Source organism: Etheostoma spectabile, chromosome 12 (assembly GCF_008692095.1).
Source record: "Etheostoma spectabile isolate EspeVRDwgs_2016 chromosome 12, UIUC_Espe_1.0, whole genome shotgun sequence".
Lineage (NCBI taxonomy): Eukaryota > Metazoa > Chordata > Actinopteri > Perciformes > Percidae > Etheostoma > Etheostoma spectabile.
The window spans coordinates 31,834,575-31,858,803 of NC_045744.1; the positions used below are offsets into that span (position 1 = coordinate 31,834,575).

General features: G+C 41.2%; 2 long non-coding RNA genes across 2 annotated transcripts in view; one reads left to right on the top strand and one right to left on the bottom strand.

Moving 5' to 3' along the window:
• Nucleotides 1-74, bottom strand: part of LOC116699523 (uncharacterized) — a 39,770-nt gene extending 39,696 nt beyond the window's left edge. Inside the window, exon 1 of the long non-coding RNA XR_004334441.1 lies at nucleotides 65-74. This is a non-coding gene — a long non-coding RNA (uncharacterized LOC116699523). The remainder of the gene's footprint in view (nucleotides 1-64) is intronic.
• LOC116699524 (uncharacterized) overlaps nucleotides 1-23,479 on the top strand; it is a 26,710-nt gene extending 3,231 nt beyond the window's left edge. The window contains exons 2-5 of the long non-coding RNA XR_004334442.1: nucleotides 2,282-2,288; nucleotides 7,046-7,054; nucleotides 21,082-21,087; nucleotides 23,470-23,479. This is a non-coding gene — a long non-coding RNA (uncharacterized LOC116699524). The remainder of the gene's footprint in view (nucleotides 1-2,281; nucleotides 2,289-7,045; nucleotides 7,055-21,081; nucleotides 21,088-23,469) is intronic.
• The last annotated feature ends 750 nt before the right edge of the window (nucleotides 23,480-24,229 follow it).

Sequence of the window (24,229 nt, forward strand, 5' to 3'; positions counted from 1 at the left end):
CCTCCCCTTCTGTTGGGACCTTATTTCGGAAACAATGTGTATACAAAATGTATGGTAGAGAGACAAATCATTTTTATTCTTGTTTGAATTATCCATGAATTAAACATTTGTTTGTTTGTGAATTAAAAAAAATAATTTTGTAAGTCAAGCCACAGTTTGTGTGTCGGAGTGCCAGTTAGTTTTCTGTGAAACCAGTCAATGAACTACATATCAACGAGACATGTAGTAGTAGTAGTTGATATGCCGATACCCTGCTTGGCTTGTTGGCTTGTAGCTAGCCAATTTAGCTGTGTTCCACAACACATTATAACAATATCTTACCTGATATCCAGCGTCTTTTTGTCAGCCAAGAAGCAAGATCCGTTGCTTGTGTAAGTAACTTCACAGATGTCACAGGTTTTATTACAGGCGATTGCCCCGTGTCAGTTAAGGATTTTTTTGGCAGGAGCTACAGTAACAACTGTGTGCAACCCGTTTTCCCTTGCAACGCGTAAAATACGGACATTTGGGAAGTGGCTGGGAAGTGATGGCCAATTGAAGCTTTGTAAACCAGTGTCTTTATTTTCTGAGCCCACTAGATGGTGCTCTTGGTTTTAAGAGAAAGCCCTAAGTCATTGCAATTCAGTGTGTTCTCAACCTTTTTTTGCACAGAGAGCGCCATCTAGTGGTCTCAGAAAATAAAGACACTGGTTCACAAAGCTTTGTTTGGCCATCACTAGTGTCCGCATCGGATAAGACGAAAAGACACCCTTCAGCGTGTGTGTAGAACGTAGTGGGGAGAGCAGTTTAGCGAGTAGTATGTAAGGGGGAAATTCCGCTGGTCGGGGTGTTGGATGGGTCAAACAAAGGACTTTCACCCAGGAGAGTGGGGTTCATGTCCCGTGTGTGTCCTTAACTGTCCTGTTATTGCCGCTGTTGGAGCTAAATCCTGCTCCGGTCTCAGGGGTCAATTAATAGTCCGAATCTCAGATGTTGATGTGTGAATCCTTTTTATTACGTAGGATATATCCTAGAGTCAAAGTTACATAGATCAAGCTATCACAGCTCTCCCCTTCCTTTGTCTGCCCTTTGGTTCTTGCACCTATAGCCTTATTCACTAAGGGTGGGGTCTCCAGGTCACAGTGGTGTCATATGTTTGTGTGCTTATTCGCTATCTTTTCAGTTGGAATGTGACTGAAAGTTAATGACCCTTTCAGGACCTGCAGAGAAAAGATAACATGACCTGCTGCCCTTTAGTTGGGCTGGGGAGAGGAACCACAACCAGATACAGGATGCTGTCCCAAACCATCAATCCTGCTTCTGGCACATTTAGGAGAGCCGGATTATAACGAAATGTACCAGAACATCTTATATTATAGAACAGAAGTATTGCAAAACAACTTCATGCATGAACAACAAACTTAATGCATGACCAACATTTTTTAATTAATGTTGAAATAATGCTTTTGCCTTTTGGCTTAAATATATAATGTATAAGGCACACACAATTTTTAAACACATATAACATTTTAAATTCCAACACTGCATGTCAGGGAAACCGCTTTCTCCCAGGTTTTGAAATGATCCTGTTGCAAAAAGTCTTAATGCCAGCCACACTTGTAAAGAAGGACGGAGTGCACCGTTTCTGTCAGTGTCATGTTGAAAGTCTGTATCTCCGCTCGTGGAAAATGAAAGCGTGAATACAATTTAAAATCATCATACATATCAAGGGGTGTTAGCTATTCCAAAGAAAGTGTTGCCAATGCACCACAGCAGTGGCACCCTCTGCAGGCTCAGGCTCAGGTTGAAGAGATACTGGAGAACTACAGACAACTGACTGGCGCAGGTCTTCAGGACCATGCTTGAAGTGTCTGTGGGGGGACATTACAGATTGAAACATCTGTCAGAGTAAAGGTGCATTGATTCACAACAGAGTTAATAGTATTAAAAAACACTCAAACGATCTTCCTTTTTCCATTTTTCTTCTCCACCCCAAAGAAGAGACCTGACCAGAGCTCTTAAACCCTCAGCAGGTTGAATATAGCCGACTGTTTAGATTTGAGGTAGATTAAATGCCCTCAATCTCCTGTAGAAGCTGCTAGAGATTGCAATTGTTCTACCTCTCTCTCCAGATCTTTCATTGATCGAGACAACTCTCCAGTGACATTGCAAGTGAACTGCTGGCAAATTTGTTTAATCTGAACTTTCCCAAAATCCCACCACTGCTGAATGTACGTAAGGGCAGGCCTGCTTTCTCTATGGGAAGACCAAAACAACTTAAAATTAAAAAAAGATTTTAAAGCCTGGTTGTTAAAAGAGCTGTGTTAAAAGGCCAATTGGCGCTCTAAACAGCAGGAGCAAAGCCCACAGGCTGAATAACACACCACAACTAGTGATCTAAACCTGTCCTTTTCTTTTAAGATGGATCGGAGAGAATTAAATGTTTTGGATGTGGAGTGGAGGGGCAATTGTTCTGCTTTTGCCCGGAGAGGGGGGTGGAGCGGCAGCTGGCTGTGGCGGCTGCTGATGCTGGCGGTGTCTGGAGACCTCTAAGGGAGCCAGGTTGCCCACAGTAGAGAAGCACTTCCCTGATCTCAGGCTGTTCATTACGTCAGCCAGAAAGTCTGGCGAAGAAGTGCTCTAAGGAAACGTATAGTTAAAAGCACAACTCCTCACAGATGAAGCTGAATGTTAAACATAGGGTCTTGTGCTTTCTCTTTCGTGCATTTTTTCGTGTTTTTCTATTGCTGTTGTTTGCATCTTTTTCCCCTCTCTCCATCTATGTGTGATTTCAACATAGGGACAATAAACCTGAACGGGGCCAGAGCTGAAGCACACGGAGATAAGGAAGTTAGATGTGATGTCTTTACATGAAACCCACAGCACAACAGACAGATTAAATGTGACTGGATGAGGGCTTTTAATGGGGAGGTGATTTTAAGCCACAAGTCCAGTCTGAGTGGAAGGGTGGGGGGTTTATTTGCCCAAAGTTTTTTACCAGTTTTTTTTTTTATGTGGATGAAATTTTGTGAGGTGTTGTATTGAAGGTCACAGCTCAATATTACAAAAGGTAAAGTTAGTGTTTTTAAATGTCTACGCGCCAACAAATGGGGTGGATAGAATAGAATTTTTTTAAACATGTTATCTAATATCAATGAAGCTTGTAGTGATGATTATATGTGTTTAGGGGGGTATTTTAACTGTACGGTGGATCCAACCTAGACTATGTCGACAAATTGTCCCAGCCCTAGCAGTGATTGGTCAATAGTGTCCTAGTAAGTAAGTCACATTGCCAGACAGCGCTGAAGTATGGTCTGGCTACACTGCTGATTAGGGATGAGCCGAGTACTCGGCTGAAACGAGTATCCGGTACGGATAAAGCACTTTTGCAGATTACAAGTATTATACGAGTAATACGAGTCAATATCTGTGCTCGGATTGAATAAAACTCCTCAGCTGACCATGGCTGCATTCTGCATTCTGTGCATCCCCCCCCCCCCCCCCCCCCCCCCCCCCCCCCCCCCACACACACACACACACACACATGCTTTGCTCACTCACACACAGAACACGGAGAACAGCGCTGCCTCTCCCTCTCTCTCTCTCTCTCTCTCTCTCTCTCTCCGTCAGTCAATCGGGTCTGCGGATCTGTTCCGTTAACGTTTAGAGTTTCTTCAGCTTCAGGTTTGTTTTAAACTCCGGTTTGTAGTCCTTACATAGTAACCAGTAGATTTCTGGTGAACGTTGGGTTTCAGACATACTGCTTGGTTTAAATGGCGTCTCTGCCGTCAGAGATTTTTTTTTTTTTTTTTTACTGTCAGCTAATTCATGTGGTAAACAGATACAGATAATGCTGTACTCGCTCATCCCTACTGCTGATCTATTCTGGGATAGGGGGAAAGGCTCTGGATTGTTTGGATTTCTTTGCACCAATGACAGCGTGTCTCTCATGGGCTGGATGTCCCTCCCCTTCAGCTATCTCCGCTTTCTGGGGCTTTATCCCAGCACTGTACATTCTTACCATCTTTAAGACCGGGATGCAGTACAGCTTTTAACAGGGTTCTATTTTTTAACACACAATTCAGAGTTTAGTGCTTCCCTGTCCTTACTATTAACCAAAATGCAGCCACTCTGTTTTAAGTTTTCAATTTAATGTGTTCAAGGAGAGAAACTTGGTGACCCAGATATTACGCTATCCCTGATTCAGTAGAAAAAGAAGGAAAGATAATTCAGCATTACAATTTGGGAAGATGGATAGGCCCATTATTATTTACTTGAGAACCTGCTGCCCTTGTGGCTAAGCTTTGGAAAAGCCTTGGAAAAAGAGCAGCTACAGACCTTGCCCATACAAATGAAATATGTGATTCTGTGAGGGGACTGTGAGAAGCGCTTTCCCTGTCGGATGGCCATGTTTGACCTCCAGTCATCCCACAGGGTCCTTGAAAAAAGTGCAATTTATCAAGCCTGTTCTCTTCAGCACCTCAGCACTCTATACCTGGATGATGACTACTTTACCTGCTCTGTGCATGAAGAAGACCCACGCAAAATGAGGGATCAACAACACAACCCAGTTAATATCACATCTGTGTACACTAATTATTCAAGTGCAAGTATTGTAGCACTTCTTTATAGGTGCTCTAAGCAATGTCACATGTGTTTTAGGCTATACTGTTTGTTGTTAGCAAATATCTCCTCACTATCTGCTAGCCGCCTGTCCCCAGAACACACTGTAAAAACATCTCCCCACTATCTGCTAACTGCCTGTCCCCAGAACACACTGTAAAAAAACATCTCCTCACTATCTGCTAGCTGCCTGTCCCCTGAACACACTGTAAAAAAACATCTCATTATCTGCTAGCTGCCTGTCCCCAGAACACACTATTAAAAACATCTCCTCACTATCTGCTAGCTGGCTGTCCCCAGAACACTGTAAAAAAACGTCTCACTATCTGCTAGCTGCCTGTCCCCAGAACACACTGTAAAAAACATCTCCTCACTATCTGCTAGCTACCTGTCCCCAGAACACACTGTAAAAAACATCTCCTCACTATCTGTGAGCTGCCTGTCCCCAGAACACACTGTAAAAAACATCTCCTCACTATCTGTGAGCTGCCTGTCCCCAGAACACACTGTAAAAAACATCTACTCACTATCTGCTAGCTGCCTGTCCCCAGAACACACTGTAAAAAACATCTCCTCACTATCTGCTAGCTACCTGTCCCCAGAACACACTGTAAAAAACATCTCCTCACTATCTGTGAGCTGCCTGTCCCCAGAACACACTGTAAAAAACATCTCCTCACTATCCGCGAGCTGCCTGTCCCCAGAACACACTGTAAAAACATCTCCTCACTATCCGCGAGCTGCCTGTCCCCGGAACACACTTGAAGAAGTTGAAAGCATAAAACCAGTACGGAAAGAGGACGGAGTCGTGTGGTCCCGGCCAATCAGACCATATGTGTCGTCTCTGTGGTTTGGGTGATCACAAAATGGAAACTGTATGTTAAAACAAAAACACAGGTGATTAGTAAATTGGTAAATTAGTTTGTAATTTGCAAGTCATTAGTAATCTAATGATGTCGTTTTCTGCACATGCACAGTGCATGTACTACTTGTAGCTAATGCAGGATGATTTTGCTACCACTTAACAGTATATAAATATATAATTCATTGTGAGAAGTAAATCAGGAAGATAATTAATGAATTGGATATACTGGATTTAGTAGATAATGATGAGTTACTAGAAAAAAGACTGAGATACTATATCAATGAAACATTAAGTAATGATTAGTTAATATACTGTGAATCAACACACTTCACATTTTTCTCATGAGTTCCTGTCATGGAGCGGTTCAGACTTTGAACCAAATGCAGAATAGGCAAAGGCAAGGCAGCAGTTGGTATGGAAGAGTTTAATAAAGATCACAAAGAGAACTTACAAACACGTAAGCTTGTGAATATCCAAACACAGGGAAAAAAACAGGAACACGGAAATCACGGGAGATATCCCAATCCCACAGGGAAAAACTCAAGAACATAGGGAAACATCCGGAACACAGCTGGCACGGGCAGATACTTATCCAGACACAGACCCAGAGAGCACACAGACTAAATATACAAGGTTATGAGGGTAGTAACGAGGGACAGGTGACATGACGGCGGATGAACAGGTGGAACACATCAGGGCTGGGCAGATAATCAATGCGGGAAACACAAGACACAAAGTGAAACAAGACATGACACAGGAAATAAAATGACACTACAAAATGAAACAAGAAACTAAAGTATTAAACATAAACAAGGATAGAACAATGAAAATTAAACAGGGAGCACTGAAAGAACACCGATAACAGGGAAACATGAACACACAGGTAATGAAAAGACAACATAAAACAGGAAACTAACAAAAACCAGGATGACAACGGTGGTACCAAGGCAACAAGCACTGATAACAGACTGACAAGGGTAACTACTATTTTTCCACGGGGCAAATCTGGATGCATCGTGGCCCCCACGAGCGATTGCAGCTATTCAAGTCAATGCTTGATATTCCACCCATCGCACATGCGTTTGTGAAGCGGCTCTCCGCACCGCTAAAGATATGCACTAGGTCTAGTTTCATGTGAAACAGCAAGAGCATCCAGTCAATTTACCAAAGGACACCCCTCCACTATCGTATACGTCTTCTCTACATCACCATGCAAGATGAGATTCATGTTGGAGGTTAGTTTTTAGTTTTTTTGTGCACTCAAGTCGTACATCATACCAAGTGGTTACTAAGGCTGCATTTGCACTGCATGGCTCAACTCAATTTGCTCTTCTTGAAAAAAACTCCTTCAATATGTTAAGACTGAAGTACTATCTGCAGTGAAAACAGAAAGTACTTGGTACCAAGAAAGTGAGTTGAGTCAAGTAGAGCCGTATTATGTAATGGAAACGTTTCATAAGTAATCCCTCATTACTTAATTAAAGATCTGATCATTATGGATTTTGTGTCCCCTCAAGGAAAGTGCTTCATCATTCTGAGTAGTTACTAAGTTAGTCTTGCATTGCCAGATCGCCACAGAGCTGTGGAGTAGGCTTTGGCTACACCACGCATACATTCTAGAATAGTTGTTTACATTTCTTTAAACCAAGCACAATCGTCTTGGGTGGCGCTTTTCAGAGGTAGCGGCGGTGTAAATAGTTATGGGAAATAACTCGGTTTGGTGGAATATTTTCACCCAACAAAAGAAAACACCATATCAAATTTTAAATGAAGTTAACCGATAACACACATTTAAAATGTATAATCCTAAGGGTTAACTGTGTCACTTGTGTAACAACAACAGCTTGTCGTATACAACAAAAAAAGGCATCTAACATTCATACTTTAATCCTTTTACAGCCTTAAGAGCTAAATACTTACCGTCTTTTGCAGCTAAAAGCTTACACTGGCCATCATGGGGGTGTCTTTGGTGTCTGTGTAGCCCCTACAGGAGGTTTTCTGTCCAGCCTTGAACTCTTACATCCAAGATTGATCCACTTTATGTCTACAATTTATTAATTTCTGGCCGCCGATCGCTGTTGGCTCTGATGCTAATCCTCCATTTTGTTTCCTATGATGCTTTGGGAGACGCTTGTTTTTGTCTTGTAAACCAATGGAAGGCTGGTCCGTCACCCATTACACCCATATAAGGCCGGCAATTCAATCACGAGAGACATGTTTGCAGATATGCAAATAAGATCTGGCTCAAATAAAATGTAGAAAGTCTTGGGCGATTAGACTCCATTGCTATACGAATCTTACATTCTACCCCTATATACATTATATATATATATATATAATGTATATAGGGGTAGAGAACCAGCAGACCCCCGATGGAATCTAGACACTGGTGGTGATGAAGGAGCCCGAAGACCAGGAGGCTCCGGGCCGGTCAGCTGGAGTAGATGACTGGAGGTGGAAGGGGGGGTGGAGTGGTGCACTCTTTGCCTGCAACGACAGCTGAATAGCAAAGAGAGAAACATTTATTTAAAGCAGGGTTGTGACTCTTTGATTGGCCCTTGCCATGGTGTAACGATTCTGATGGTTTAGCAGGAAGGTGAACACCTCAACAGCTGATTCAAGTTAGGTAGAGTAAAGGATTTACACTGAGATACATTTCTATCAGGAGAGCCTAGTTGCAGATATGCTACAGTTATACACAGCATGATAAAATACACATTTATTAAGACAACAGAGGAATTGATTCAGGACAGTTAGGTCTTCCTGAAAGAATTTACGCTGAGCTACATTAAGCCATCCGAGGGAGAACAAAGATTGTTTATTGTGAGGAGGGCTCACTCGAAGTCAAAATAGTCAAATGTGACCAAAGATTGTCTATTACCGTTCTACACAGAAGAATGTCATTACTGTTTTGAGTTTTGGCATAAGTTTGGGCCTGTTTTGAAGAAATGTAAATCAGTTGTAAATAATATGTTCCTTATTTTTATTTTTGCACTCAAAGACTCCAAATAGATAGAACTGTTTTAGACAACACAAACTGTTGTGTAGCACTGCTAAGTGTTCTATATCAATGACATGATATGACATTTTATATTTTTAGTACTAACATAAGTGAATGTCATGAGGGCAAAAACGTCTGACATTTTGTCAACTGTATAAGTTATGTTTGATTCTTCACAGTTTGACTCCCAAGACATATGAGTAGTGTTTTAAGAAGGAGATTGGCTTAGCTTTCATTGCTCTGTTACATCAATAGATAGCTGTGAGATTCAATTTCCGTTTTATATATTTATAAAAAATATTAAAAAAGAAAATATTTTTTGACATTCGAGTGACCTCACTTCAGCGCAAATATTCTAATAGCCCTGTTTGTTCTGTTTGACGCACCAAGAATTGTCAAAAATACCTGAGGGTGCAGAGGGTTAAAACATGTTTCATAAAATCATGCCATTAGTCATTAGGCTATTTTAATAGCTTAGTATTATATGCAAAACATATATGTATGAAAGGTTTAGCCGTCCTACATGTTATTGTAGGCCCAGTTTATTACGCAACTTTATTGTATAAAATATATGTAGTAGGGGTCCCTGCTTCATCTCTCTTTCACTCAAGGGGTCCTTGGTTTAATAAACTAAAAGATCTCTGCTTTAGGACACGTCTAGCTACCCAGCCACTCAGTGAAGACCAAGAAGATGCCATTGTAGAATAGGTTGTTGCTGACAATGCAATAAAACTTAGAAAAGTTCAGACCAGAGTTGTTGAGGACAACCTGGTATTTCACAATGTGCAAAGCATTAGCCCGACCACCACTGCTTGAGAGAGTTTGTGTCAGGGTTGTGAGATGGAATCAGCAAGGCTTGGACCCAAATGCAGCGGAGAGCAGAGTAGCGTTCAAAGATTTAATAAAACAAAAATCACTACAACAAAACAAGTCCGGAGGCAGACAGGCAGGCACACACCAAAATAATCCCCAAAAACTAAAAGGCCAGGAAGCAAAACACAAAAGACAAACCACAACAACAGCCAGACACAACAACATGAAGCATACAATTATCCGACACCAGACCGAGACAACACAAGGACTAAATACACCAGGTAATGAGAACTAACAAGGGACAGGTGACACTAGGGATGAGGAACAGATGAAACAAATCAGTGCTGGGCAGACAATCACAAGACATGAGGTAAAACTAGACAAGAGAAGGGAGAAAAACGGAGACATACAGACACTCCCAATCATGACAGTTTTAATAAAACCGTAAACACAGTTCCTTTTGAAAGGAACAGCGGGCAGAACTCACACCAATAGGTCAAGAAGAGTATGTTGTCTATCCATGTCTCTTTCTATAGTGAGTTCTATAATTCGTTACTCTAAATATGAGTCACAGTAATGATACTTATCGAGAGTCATGGAGTTTGAGGCTAATTAAAGCCCACATGCAACCATTCATGTGGACGAGGAAGGGTTCAACGTGGCTAAGACACGGCGGTGGGGAAGAAACCTCATCGGGAAAAGGGCCACCGTCATTGATGTGCCGGGTCAGAGAGGCGCAAATATTACAATGTGTGCTGCCCTCTCAAGTGCTGGTTTAGTCCCGCAGAAATGCCAGATTGGTCCCTACAACACTGAGCGGTGTTTTTAGATAAACTCCAACGATGCCAGAAGCACAAATTTTGGAGGAAAGATGGGGAGATCTGTGATTGCATGGGACTATGTAGCATTTCACAGTGCACATTCAATCACAAAGTGGTTTGTGGTTTCCTTTTTTGTCCCCCTTGCTCGTCATACCTCACCCCAGTGAGGGACTTTGTTCTTCCTGGAGGTGGAAGGGGTATGACCATCAACCACATGACCAAGGTGAGGACTGCTAAGCGTTTCTATCCAAGCTGCATAGCAAGAGACGACATTAAACGGGATGTGGATGAGAACATGTGGCCAAATGCTGAATATTGGATGATAATGGATTATAACAGGACTGTGCTTTTTTCCCCTTCCGTGCCTTTTATCAAAAGCTACATAGGTTGGATTATATGTTGATCACTGACTGCAATTTTCTGTTGCTAATAAAGCTTTTACTTCTACAATTCGGTCATGTACAATTTTAAATGTACTGTACATTTTGTAAAGATGAGTCATTTCCCTTTTACAAAGTTTGTTGCCAAAAGGCACACATTCGACCTGCAAGCCCAAACTACAGGGTGGTCTAAAGTAAAAAGGAAACCGACTTACTAAAACAATGGATTTTACATTGTCTATTTTATGCAGGTAGAACTGAAACATAAAAACTAATGATGTTTTTTAATGCTATCTACTGTATTTAGAAAGTTGCGTTGTGCTGTGATTGACTGTTTCTCTTGTGGGGAAAACATTCCGTGTGTTTTGAACGAATGATTTGATCTTGAGTAAGGTTTGTCATGTTTTGATAGAGATAGTGTATGAAAAGAGATTTGTTTGCATTTTGAAATGTAGAGTTGGTATTTAATGAACAAAATGTGGTTTTGAGCAGAAAACGTACTATGGGCTAAGTGTGTAAGGCAGTGTTGCTGTGTTAAGAGTTTTTAAAAAAGAATCTTAAGTATAGTTGGTCTACAGTATATCTGCAAGTTCCACTTCCAGGATTGCTCCGTTGCCGTTAGAAATTCCACCGGGTTTCACTCTTTTAAGCCGGATGTGCATTACCTTCCATTGTGTTGGAATTTTAAACTCCTGTGAATGTTTGAAGACTAGGGTTAACTGCTCCTCAGACCTCTGCAGGGTAAATCACCATGGCAATGCCCGGTGCTTAGCGCCGCCCAAGACGATTGTGATTAAAGAAATGCCAATAAACCAGAGAACATTTTTGTCCCATCCCTGAATGCGGTGTGGACAAGCCAGAACCTCCTCTGCAGCGCTGTGGAGGAAGGTCTGGCAATGCAAGACTAAAGTATAGGTAAACACTTGTTAGCATTTGAAAATTCTTTATTATTATTATTATCATTAGTTCTAGTACCATTACACCAACTGCTATACTACAGTACGTCATATTTTTACATTTATTATAGTTAGATCTCATTGTAGTTGTTACAATAAGCAAAACTCTCTCTGCCTGTTTTTCCCCACCGGTGATGCACTTGAAAGTGCAATTGCAATTACACAAAAGTGTGGTCTAGATCTGTAAAGTGTCCTTAGATAACTTTTGTTATGATTTGATACTTTAATGACAAATTTGTGTTGAATTAATACCAGTGCTTTTATTAACAGTGATCAATTAGTTTTCTGTGTTGTGATTTTATCACAATAAAAAAATGATTTCTGGCATTGAAGACAAATAGACACTTGTCCTTTTTGACATGTCTTTTCATTTAAATATGACACTAAGTGCATACATTCAAAAGAAATTGTATTTAACAATGAGTATTGAATTACTAATACATAGGGTTTTTCCTGGATAGAGAAAGTTTTGGCGAGTCTGCGGGTTGCGTGGATACAACATTTGCCTCTGGTGTGGGAGATGAGGGTTTAATTCCCACTGCAATACATCAACCAATGTGTCCCTGAGCAAGACACTTAACCCATAGTTGGTCCACATATATAATTGTATGTCGCTTTGGATGCAAGCATCAGCTAAATGACATGTAATTTAATGTAATGACATTCCACCAGCCGCGACACGGTGCGTCCCAGAAGCGAGCATGAAGCAGCTCGTCACGCTGCTAAAGATACGCGCCAGGTCTATTTTCACATGAGCCAGTGAGAACTTTCACTCAATTTATTAACCCCCCCCCCCCCCCCCATCGTATACATCTCCTCTACAACCCCACAAATGACAAGAGATTCATCTTGAGAGTGGAAAAACATGAAAAACACAGATCAGACCGCCTCACCGGCATTGCCCTGACTCCCTGTCTCGCTCCGCCCCTCTGCTGAGCCCCGTTCACGTAACAGTTAAACTGTATTCTTTGCAATTGATCCACGGTTTACATGCATGCCAAACCGTTGAAGTGGTCTGTTACACTATTGTATATTCAACCCCACTGACAATTTAATTATCAATATAGAAAACATTACAATTAATTATGTTTTCTATTCAGAACACTGTTGCATTATTGAACAAATCAGCAGTTACCTTATGTGAGTCACTCCTAAATCTTTTAACTCTCAACTCCTTGTTAAAAAGTCCCAGAATTTTGTGTTTTTCTAGGAATATAAAAAGACTTTGGTACAGTACAGTGTTGTTCCCCAAATTTTGAAAGGTCTGACCAAGAATGCCTTTCTGCACTCAGGCAATTAGTTTGTGTTTTAGTGGATGGCTGAAGAACAGATTTGGAATACCAAGTAGCTCACCCAGTGTTGGCTGAGTCCTGCAGCGGCCCGGTGCTGTGTGTCATTTCCCATCTATCTCTCACACTTTAATGCCTCTCAACTCTAATAAAAGGGAAAAAGCCCCCAAAAATAATCTTAAAAAAAAGAAAGAATGACTGGGTCATCTTTGTCCTCATCCCTCTTACAGACCTGCCTGTGTGTGAGCTCAGCTCATCTGCCTCAGAACACCATTCTGAAGGGATAAACAGGAAACAAGCAAATAGATTTTTGAACACTGCTCTAGCTGAACATAAAGCCGATTTTCTTCCAGCTGTACCCAGTAAGGGTGGGTCTTGTTAGTCTCGGCATTGCTTCATTATCTCCCCTTCCTCATGACATTTGTGTGTTTCGAGTGCTCAGCATGCTGGGAAAACCCCAAAGACACAAAGCTAGATGTTACCAAAAAAGCAGCCATGCTGTTTGTGTGTTTACAGCGTGTGTGTGTGTGTGTGTGTGTGTGTGTGTGTGTCTGTGTGAGCAGTTGTCAGTGTGAGGGGGCTGATGTTTGTAATTAAGGCAGGTGTGAATGCTTAGTTGTATCCATCAATTTGCAGGTTAGTGTGCATAAAAATCAACCTTTTTTGCTGCTTTTCTTCAAAATAGGTTTATGAACGGGGACAGATGTGCAGTTTCTTGATGTGTGTTGATAAGAAGAGCGCCATAGTTAACCTGCTCACTCATCCCAGAGATGACAAACACAACCAAAGAGCAGCCATAAGAGATGATCCCCCCCCCCTCCCACCCCTTCTCTTGGGATCAGTGGACCACTGACCTGGAATGATTGCTTTTGTTAAGCAGTGAGCTCATACCTTGACCTGAGACTAAACAGAGGGTAAAGCCGCAGCACTTCTTCAGTTGTATTGCAAAAAGACTTGTTAGTTCTTTGTCTTCAATCCTTTATTGCTAGAAATCAGCAAATTGTTGACGTACAGTAGCTCAAGATAACATTTCTGATTAAGATCCAGTGATTATTTTGCAGATATTCCCGCTATTAAATCTTCAGATGGTAATATTAAAACTGTCAAATTAAATACATTCTTTCAGATATTCAATTCCAATCTGTATGAATCTGAGGTTACTTTGGTAAATTCCACTGTGAGAGCTGGTTAAATCATCTCGACTTGCCTTGTTTGTCAGCAGCGGAATCAGCTAGCTTGGACCAACTGATTACTATAGAAGAATTAAAGATGGCAGTACAGAATATGCTAAAAGGAAAATCTCCGGGGTGTTATGGGATTCCCCTTGAATTTTATGTAACTTTTTAGGAACAGTCGGGCCTCTTCCTTCTTGACATGATTAACTTCTCTATTGAAAAGGGGGAATTCTCGAGGGATGTTAACACAGCCTTAATTTCCTTACTACTGAAAAAGGATAAGGATCCTACCTAGTGTTCTAGCCATTGACCTCTAAGCCTGCTTAACGCTGATATAAAAATCTTAGCAAAGCTCCTAGCCCACCGTTTGGTCTGAGTTCACTAATTTTGCCATATGAGACGCCAAACAGGATTCATAAAAACTAGATTAGCAGCAGCTAATGTTAGACACCTTCTCCACATTGTTAATGCGGCAGAGGACAGTAAGACCTTAATGTCACTTCTCTGTTACGCAATAAAAGCCTTTGACAGACTTGAGTGGCCATGGTTAGTCTTAGAGGTGATGGGCCTTGGTAAAACTTTTATGTGTATGATTAAAGCTTTGTATTCTTATCCCTCAGCCCGAGTCTTAACCGGACGCACCTCCTTTCTAGATCCTCCCACCGAGGTTGGCCCTTGAGTCCTGCATTATTTGTCATTTCTTTAGAGTCGCTGGCTCAAGCCATTCGCCAATTGATTATGGTGTCACCAATGTGCATTTGTAATACACAGCATCATATTTATGGATGCTGTTTTTTTTTTTTTTAGAAAACACTTCTCAGTCTTTTCCTCACCTCCTATCTTTATGCAAGGAGTATGGAAGCTTATCGGGCTTTAAATTAACTGGTCAAAGTCGGCACTACTTCATTTAAATGACTGCCCGCAGTTCAATCATTAACATCCCCATTGTTTTTTTGTTTTGTTTTTAACATTATTTTTTGGGCATTTTTTATCTTTATTTTTGAAGGGACAACTAAAGAAGATATTAAAGGGGAGAGAAGGGGGTGGGGGGGGGAATGACCGCAGGTCGGAGTTGAACCCCGGGCCCGCTGCGTCGAGGAATAAACCTCTGGGAGCCCAACATCCCCATTGTTAAGCAGTTTAAATATTTAGAAAGATAAAGCAAAGATATGGAAAAATGGATGCGTCTCCCTAAGTTCATTCAAGCCCATATCTCAGTTTTACCCAGGGTCAATTTTGTGAGCTCTATGCTCCTCTCCTGCTGGCTATTGCCTTAAATTACAATCAGCGGTATCTAAATTTGTCTGGGAAGGCAAACAGCTGCGATCCCCAACTTTAAACATTATGTCTGGTCCTTTGTGTTAAGACCCCTCCTCCTTTGGTTTAACCCACAAGTGTCTGTTTGCTGGCGTACCTTAGAAAGTGCTACGGCAGAGCCTTGGTCACTCCATGATGTTCTTTTTGGAAATGTTTCTGATAAACAGTGCCAGCTACGCTTTGGCCCCATTATCTCACATCCTATCAAGACTTGGAGATTAGCTGAAACATACTGCCATATAGCATTATTCAATAACACAGCACTGCTGATTGGTGGGAGGCCAATAACAGCTCCACAAAGGGAATAAAGGGAAGTTCATTGTCTAAAAGTCATTTTTGGCGAGGTTGGCTTGTTTTCCTTCTCTAACTTACAAAATGCATTCAATCTACCACGTTCCTTTTTTTCTTTTACCCTTTTATGTTCTGTGAGTGCTCTCCTGTTGGTCAGTTCTGGTATTGCATACAACATTTCCGACTAATTAAAGTTACTATACCCGTTACTGTCAATGTTTTTATTCTGAATGACCTATCAGCCTATCTTTCTAAAGCTCAAAAACGTGCTGTGTTTGCTGGACTTACAGCTGCTAAGAAAATGAAATGGTCTAGGCCGCTGCAGGACTCTGCCTACATGGGGCAAACGGTCTTACTGGGTGAGCTACAGGCTGCCTCGAATCTTGCATGGGTCCTTTCTTTTTTGGATGTTGTGTACATGGACCTCTCTGCAGCTTTCATTAATGGAGCCCCAGGACAGACTTTGGACACTTGGCTCCATATTGCTAAGTCCTTGAAATCCCTGTTATAAATTTGTGCTTCAGCCTTTACTTCTGTTTGCGTATGTGATTGGTCCCTCACCTTGTGTCTGTCTGTTTGGGTGACTGTTATGCATGTGTTCGTTAATGTCTGTTTTGTGCATGTATTATTTTTAAGTTGTGGACGTCACTCTTTCAGTTGCATTTCCCCCCTCTCTGTCTTTCCTCTGAATTTTTTGGCCCTGGGACATGTTCTTATGTCCCTGGTTTTGCTTGTAATAGTTCTTAATTTTTTAAATAAAAACTTCAATCACATTTGCTAGTTAGCATAAAGTGAGTAAAAGTGAGCCAACAAAAAAAACAACGAGAACCTAATTGCTTCTTTTGGCCTGCATATTCACAACAAGGTCGATTAGCAATGCAGATTAAGACTGGACGATTTCCTTGGCAGATATTGACTTGGGACTATATTGGGTGGAAGCACAGCCTAAGTACTACTACATGGCGCCGAGCTATCACGCAGACAGTAGACAGTGAATAGCGATGAACATGACGGATTTCTTGAGAGACAAAGAGGGTGACTTCTCAGACAGGCTAGAGCCAGAAGCACACCTCTACAAACCCAGGCCTGCTATATATGGGCACCCGCTCTACCAACTGAGCTATCCCTAGGCGTCATATTTTTATTAATTTCCTGCTATGAATTATGACTAATCTTCCCAATGAGGTCCTATAAAGTTTCAGCCTTTTGAGAGACCCTATTATACTCCTTTTTGTACTCTTGGGCTCTACTAGAATAGGTTTACGTGCTTTGATGTTCATACGTTTTTACGTATTATGTTCCTAATACTGCCCATTGCTGCAGCTCCTCTGCCTATAACTCCATCTGAGCTCTTCCCGAAAAGCCCATTCTGCTCTGATTGTGACTGGCCAACCAAATTCAAACAAGCCATTGGACGGGCTGCGCTTGCTCAGGCCGCATGGGCACCACTATGACATCACAAAATTGAGGAATTTCAATGATGTGTTTTTTTGTACTACATACATCTGGTACATACACAAAAACATTAAAAGTTGGGGGAAATAAAAAAAGCATAATAGGGGCTCCTAAACCAGCTTACAGAAATCATGACTAAAAAGTGTTTTTAACTAATTTTGAGATACTGTAGACCACCGGACCACACTGAAATGTGGACTTTGAAGGCAAAGGCCCCTGGTCAGTGTCAGAATGATGAGATCGGCAACCATTTTAATAGTGTAGCAATGCCATTTTAAAATGTTCTTGTTAATGCTGCTATCATCTTCCGAGCCAATTCAGGAAGTGTTTTTTTTCCTTCTTCCTTCATTTCTTCAATCTTTGAAGGAGGCAGCAAGTACTAGCCAATCCGAGACAGTTTTTTTTGTGAGACCAGGCTGATCTACGTTACGCAGCCTAGTGTGTTTTAACTGTTATATGTGGAGTTTTGGGTCTAAGTCATTTAAAGGGGATTGTAACAATACATTCACTTTAAGTCTATTTCCCTCATGTCATATAGCACTCACTTTTGTTTTTTTATACATCCAGTAGAATATTGTGGTCTTGGACTCTTTCTCTCTGTCAAAGGTTTTGGTCATTATGTATATATCTGAATTCATATTTCTATCATCTTTGGTCTGGTGTCATGTTCCCTGTATTGTGCACAGGCTGAAAGGAGCACATTCACTATCACATATTTTCTGAATCACAATAGCAAGTGAGCAGGAGTGACAGTGAATTCTAATTTTCCTTGTAGCCTCAGAAGATGAAAATTCTAATGAATAAAAGATAATCACTTCAGCAGAGCTTTTGTCAGCCAGTTTCAGCTCATTTTCAATTATAACCCTAGCCTCCTTTTCACCTCTATGAATGCATTATGCTCAATAATATGTAAAGCTTTTTTCCCCAAGTCTTATCAACCGACAGCCACTGAAAATATATTGTCATGTTAAGAAATCTCTGTTAGGTGGGTACACACTGTTCCCATATTGAGGATCCAAACAATCTGCATTAATGTCTAAATGGTGTTTTAGATGCTGCGCAGGGACATTTAACACTAGAACCGCCATAGCCCATGTCATCTAATGTTATTAAATAAATTCAATCAATCCATCATTGTGTGTTCAATGTTTCCCTCCTGCCCTGACTTTTCCTAAATACCTATATTTACTATATGTTGCAATGATAGAATAACCTTAAGAAAACAAAATAGACAACAAAATCACCCCCTTCAACCACCTGGGGCCTGTTGCACAAAACCAGGATAAGGGATTAAGCCGGGATATTCAAGTTATCCTGGATGAATTTAACTTTGACTCGGTTGCACAAAACCAGATTGAATTAAAACCAGCCAAGTAACCATGGAGATTTATTCTTTGCGGTTAGCCTAGAGCCCTGGTGCCTCTGCAAAATAGCCTCGGGAAGGAACTAGTTTTGGTGGAATGTATACGTTCAAAAGTTGTTTTAGTTGTGCAACAGAAAACTCCGACTGGACAGATAGTCTAGCTAGCTGTCTGGATTTACCCTGCAGAGATCTGAAGAGCAGTTAACCATAGTCCTCAGAAATCCACCAGAGTTTAAAATTCCAACACAAAGAAAGCGTAAGGTAATGGACACCCAGCCAAAAAGAAGGACACGCAGCTGAATTTCCGGAAGCAACGGAGCAATTCCGGAAGTGGAAGATGGATATACAGGTGCTGGTCATATAATTAGAATATCATGAAAAAGTTGATTTATGTCAGTAATTCCATTCAAAAAGCGAAATTTGTATACATGTATTATAATCATTCATCACACACACAGAGTGATATATTTCAAATGTTCATTTATTTTAATTGGGATGATTATAACTGACAATTAATGAAAACCCCAAATTCAGTATTACAGAAAATGGTAATATTGTGACAAGGTTCAATATTGAAGACACCTGGTGCCACACTCTAATCGGCTAATTACCTCAAAGCACCTGCAAAGGCTTTTAAATGGTCTCTCAGTATACTTCTGTAGTCTACACAATCATGGGGAAGACTGCTGACTTGACAGCTGTCCAAAAGACAACCATTGACACCTTGCACAAGGAGGGCAAAGCACAAAAGGTCATTGCTAAAGAGGCTGGCTGTTCACAGAGCTCTGTGTCCAAGCACATTAATAGAGAGGCGAAGGGAAGGAAAAGATGTGGTTGAAAAAAAGTGTACAAGCAATAGGGATAACCGCACCCTGGAAAGGCTTGTGAAACAAAACCCATTGAAAACTGTGGGGGAGATTCACAAAGAGTGGACAGCAGCTGGAGTCAGTGCTTCAAGAACCACCACGCACAGAAGTATGCAAGACATGGGTTTCAGCTGTCGCATTCCTTGTGTCAAGCCACTCTTGAACAGGTCACAGCGTCAATGCAGCCGTCTACCAGCAAGTTTTAGAGCACTTCAAGCTTCCTGCTGCTGACCAACTTTATGGCGATGCAGGTTTCATTTTCCAACAGGACTTGGCATCTGTACACAGAGCCAAAGCTACCAGTACCTGGTTTAAGGACCATGGTATCCCTGCTCTTAATTGGCCAGCAAACTCGCCTGACCTTAACCCTATAGAAAATCTATGGGGTACTGTGAAGAGGATGATCCGATCCGGTCCCAACAATACAGAAGAGCTAAAGGCCACTATCCGTGCAACCTGGGCTCTCATAACACCTGAACAGTAACACAGACTGATCGACTCCATGCTACGCCGCATTGCTGCAGTAATTCAGGCAAAAGGAGCCCCAACTAAGTATTGATAGTAGAAATGAGTGCTGTACCCATATTTTTCATGTTCATACATGTCAGTTAGCCAACATTTCTAAAAATCCTTCTTTGTATTGGTCATACTCAACATGTTGTCTTTGGTCAAATTGACTTGTTTTCCTATATCAAGTTCTTTTTAACTACTTGTAATTACCCAAATACAAATCTCTTCTTTTGTTAATTTTGGGGTGTTTTATTCAATTTTTTCTGCATTTGTGATTATCAATCAAAATCCATTCCTTTTAATTTTAATCTAAATAATTCCTAATTTCTGTTTTATAGCTCAAACATTAGGTATAATTTCCTATAAATTGTTATTGACCATAAATTCCAAAAATAACTGTAAAACTAAAGTTAGTAAGTTAGTGTTAGGCTACGTAGTGTTGAACGCCAAAAAAAGTAAACATTGAAAAAAGGGACAAACGTAAAAGAAATGTTAAACATTGATAAAAATCATCAAGCATGACTTTCAATTTTGACAGGAAGACAATACAAGGGTCATGCAATATTCTAATTTTTGGAGCTACTGAATTTGGGGATTTTCATTAGTTGTCAGTTATGATCATTACAATTAAAAGAAATGAAATCACTGTGTAATGAATGAATAGAATATGCAAATTTCCCTTTTTAAATGGAATTACTGACATAATCAACTCTTTCATGATATTCTAATTATAAGACGAGCACCTGTAAACTACTTTGGCTTTAATAGTAAATCTTGTCCCCTGACATCTTGCTAACATCATATCACTGAACCCTGCTGCTTCACTAATTCTAACCAAACTAACCGCATCACCATTTCATTTGGGTTCCATTTGGTTCCAATATTACCACAGGGAAAAAGACCCATCATTTTTTTCTTGTGCTGAATGCCAGATGGTTTGGTCTTCTGCAAACACACACACACACACACGTCTGCCTCCTGCTCCCAACTCGACAAAGGAAAGAGTAATTCAACAAAGAAGCCTCTGACATTACAGCTTAATTCCTTGGTACACCTGCTGTCGTCCTCCATTGCCAAACCTCTGACTTTCAACAGGATCATTTTTAGAAAGGGCTTCTCTGCAGCCAAGGCTCATTCACACGGCCGTTTTTATGAGTCTAACTCATTATTTGTAAGAAGAGCATGTCACACATCACCTTGAAAACAGGACTGTGTACTGAAACTGTGAGAGAAAGAGAGCGGTGCTGCGGGCGACAGTGGTATTTTTGGAGGTGTTGTTGAATGTGTTGAGGCAAAGTGAGAGTCCATGGTTTGTCTTTGCTTTTTTTTTTTTTTGTAGCTCTGATTTGCTTCACAGAGAAGGGTTCAACCTCTCAGTAAACTGTACTGCTGCAGCTTTTTAGACCCCAAGGTTATCAAAATGTATTGCATTCTTTAATTCAGCTTCTTCTTTGGCTTTGGGGGGGGTTGTGTGCTTGGGTGGGCATTGGGGACTTATTCCTCTGCTGTGATGTTGGGGGACAAGAGGGAAGCTTTGAGCTCCTGATCAACAAACATGTTATGGAACATTCTCTTGCTTCTACTGCGATATAGTCAAACTCTCTGGCTCTTGTTTGCCTTGTTCTCACACTCAGACATGTATTGTCTGCTCTACCCTGATAATTAGATTTTTGGTCTGTGTAGGTGTGTGAGAGGAAATAAATTCAGCTGAACTACAGAGCACACAGTTTTATCTCATGATAACCATTTAGTGAGGGTTTTGTAAGCAGTAGTTCCAATGTTTTTTTCTTTCCAGATCACATGTGCATCATCATTTATTTTTATTTTTTTTTATAGATTATGTTTTGGGCAGTTTAGGCCTTTTATTTGACAGGACAGCTAAACACATGAAAGGGGAGAGAGAGTAGGAATGACATCCAGCAAAGAGCCACAGGTTGGAGTCGAACCCACGGCCGCTGCGTTGAGGAGTACACCTCTGTATACGTCATCATGTGCATCATAGATCTGCAAAGGATTGGCCTTTCACAGCCAAATGACATATGTGAGCAAATCCTTAGATTGTGCTATTTTTCACCTCATTTCAGATCAGACAATGGACACATATAGCAGAGGAAAACAGAGGGTAATATCTCCCCGTCCTTTAGTGATTAGATTACATTTCTCAGTGGCCTGCTCCCACTGTGGCTTAGGAGGCGAAAGCCCCTAAAATGAGGTGTCATTGCAAATTAGAGGAGCAGCTGAGGCCCAGCGCCACCCCCGGCACCCACAGTAATCACTTCTGAGCTGGCCCACAGTGAAGTAACAGAAATTGGTGCTGATGTGGCGTTTGTGTCGGCGGTGCGGTGGGGGTGGGGTTGGCTGTGGAGTCCAAGGCAGACATATCCCTCCTCCACCACCGCCAGGTTCCTAACACATAAACCTGTGTTGGAACAAAGAAATGCATTTTCAAGGGAGTTGGATAAAAGCTGAATAAAATAGGACCTAAGGTGGAAGAAAGAGTATGAATGAGATTTCACAATTAATATAAAACACACACAATCACAATTCTCACACTCTCCCACAGGTTCTAACCAGACAAATACCTTGGATGCGAATAGCTATTTTCTGATGTTGTGTCTAGCTATTTATACAGTTTCATTATCTGTCTGAAAGTATTCTGTGTCAGCTGCATTCCATCAAATGGAAATGTGCAAGATGTCCTGTGCATCAATTTATACACATTTCCATACAATTTAGCTTGTATATTAGGTTTCTTTAGAAACTAAAAATACTTCAGCCACATTTCTATATGTATATTTATTAGTTTTCATTAAGCAATTAGGGAGCCATTTTTAACCTTATGATGCATGGACAGTAATCTAGAATAGTAAAATCCACGATTAATTTTAAAATCCTTCTCCTGACCGACAAAGCTCTAAGTGGTCAAGGACCATCATATATTGAGGAGCTCTTAGTGCCTTATTGAGTACCTTATTGTCCCACCAGAGCACTGCACTCCCAGAATGCAGGGTTACTTGTGGTTCCTAAAGTCTCTAAAAGTAGAAAAGAAGAGCCTTCGGCAATCAGACTCCTCTCCTGTGGAACCAGCTCCCAGTCTGGGTTCAGGAGGTAGACACCATCACCACATTTAAGAGAAAATTTAAAACATTATCTATAGTTAAGGAGTGAGGAGTTGCAGCATTTGCTAGACCGGCGGGGGAGGGTGTATAGCTACAGATACGGCACCCCTTCTCTTCTCTGCTTCTCTTCATAGTCGTCAGATTCATCTACCAACCCTTATAGAACTGGCTCAGGGTTGCTGCCTAGCCCAGCCCACCTGCTTCTGGTATAATAATATAATATAATAATATAATATATACCAGGCTCCTCTCTTTACCCTGTCTCTCTTAATTTTTCTGTAATAGTTTTATGGAGACTTCCTTTGACACACTGAGCTCCTCTCTCTTTCCAATTTGTATGCATCCTGTCCCAGAAATTCTTGTTACTAACCTATCTCTGGGGAGTCTTTCACCAGAGTCCTTATGTTCTTTTTCACCCAGCATGTTTCCTTAGATCAGGGAAGCTCTAAAACCATGGTTGCAGCTGTCGCCGGGGTCCTGCTACACATCCTGCTATGCCCTGTTACACATTGCCACATCCTGCTGTACCCTGCAGTGCCCTGATATGACATGAACTACCACAACTACTATTTCTAGTCACTGTTTCATTCTCTTCTACTGTGACTATTATTGCCACTGTTCATCAAACCCCCAACCGGCCCATCAGACACCACCTACCAAGAGCCTGGGTCTGTCCGAGGTTTTTGTCCTAAAAGGGAGTTTTTTCTGACCACTGTATCACTGTTGCTTGCTCTGGAGTGAACTACTATAGAGTGTGGTCTAGACCTACTCTATCTGTAAAGTGTTTGTTATTGTTATTATGAATTGACACTATAAATATAATTGATTTGAACTGAACTCATGCATCTTTGTAAAAGAGAAACCTCCAAACAGCTTGGAGATCAGACTGTGGTATAGACCAGAGCAAAGAAAAACAAGGCAGTGGGAAGAAAGTTATGGTTTGAGACAGTGACAGCAATCTACTTGGCTCAGTGACGTGTGCATTGGTTTGGTCCCTGCTGCACAGCGGGATTATCTTGCAGCACTGCGATGTTCTTCCAAATGGAAGAAATGAGCAGAATGACTGACCCCCGTGGGATCGTTCCCCAGCTAAGGTCAAGCATCGCCTCCTTCCCCCTTCTCCTGCTCACTTTCCTCCGCTTTGGAGGAGCTCTTAGTCATACACACTTCTCTTTCTCTTTCACTGCACAGTAAGCCTCCAAGTTCTGGATATAAATGATCTCTGCTCATGCTCCTTTGCTCTACTGACACAGCCTGGATGGGGATAAAAATCCATTCACAGCCATATCTCGCCCATCTCTTCATCCAAAACACGTGCTTGAGTTCCTTCCCACTTCACAGGCATTTATTCACTTCTGAGAGCATTCCATCTACTCAGAACGAAAGAAGGGAAAAACAGGTTGGTT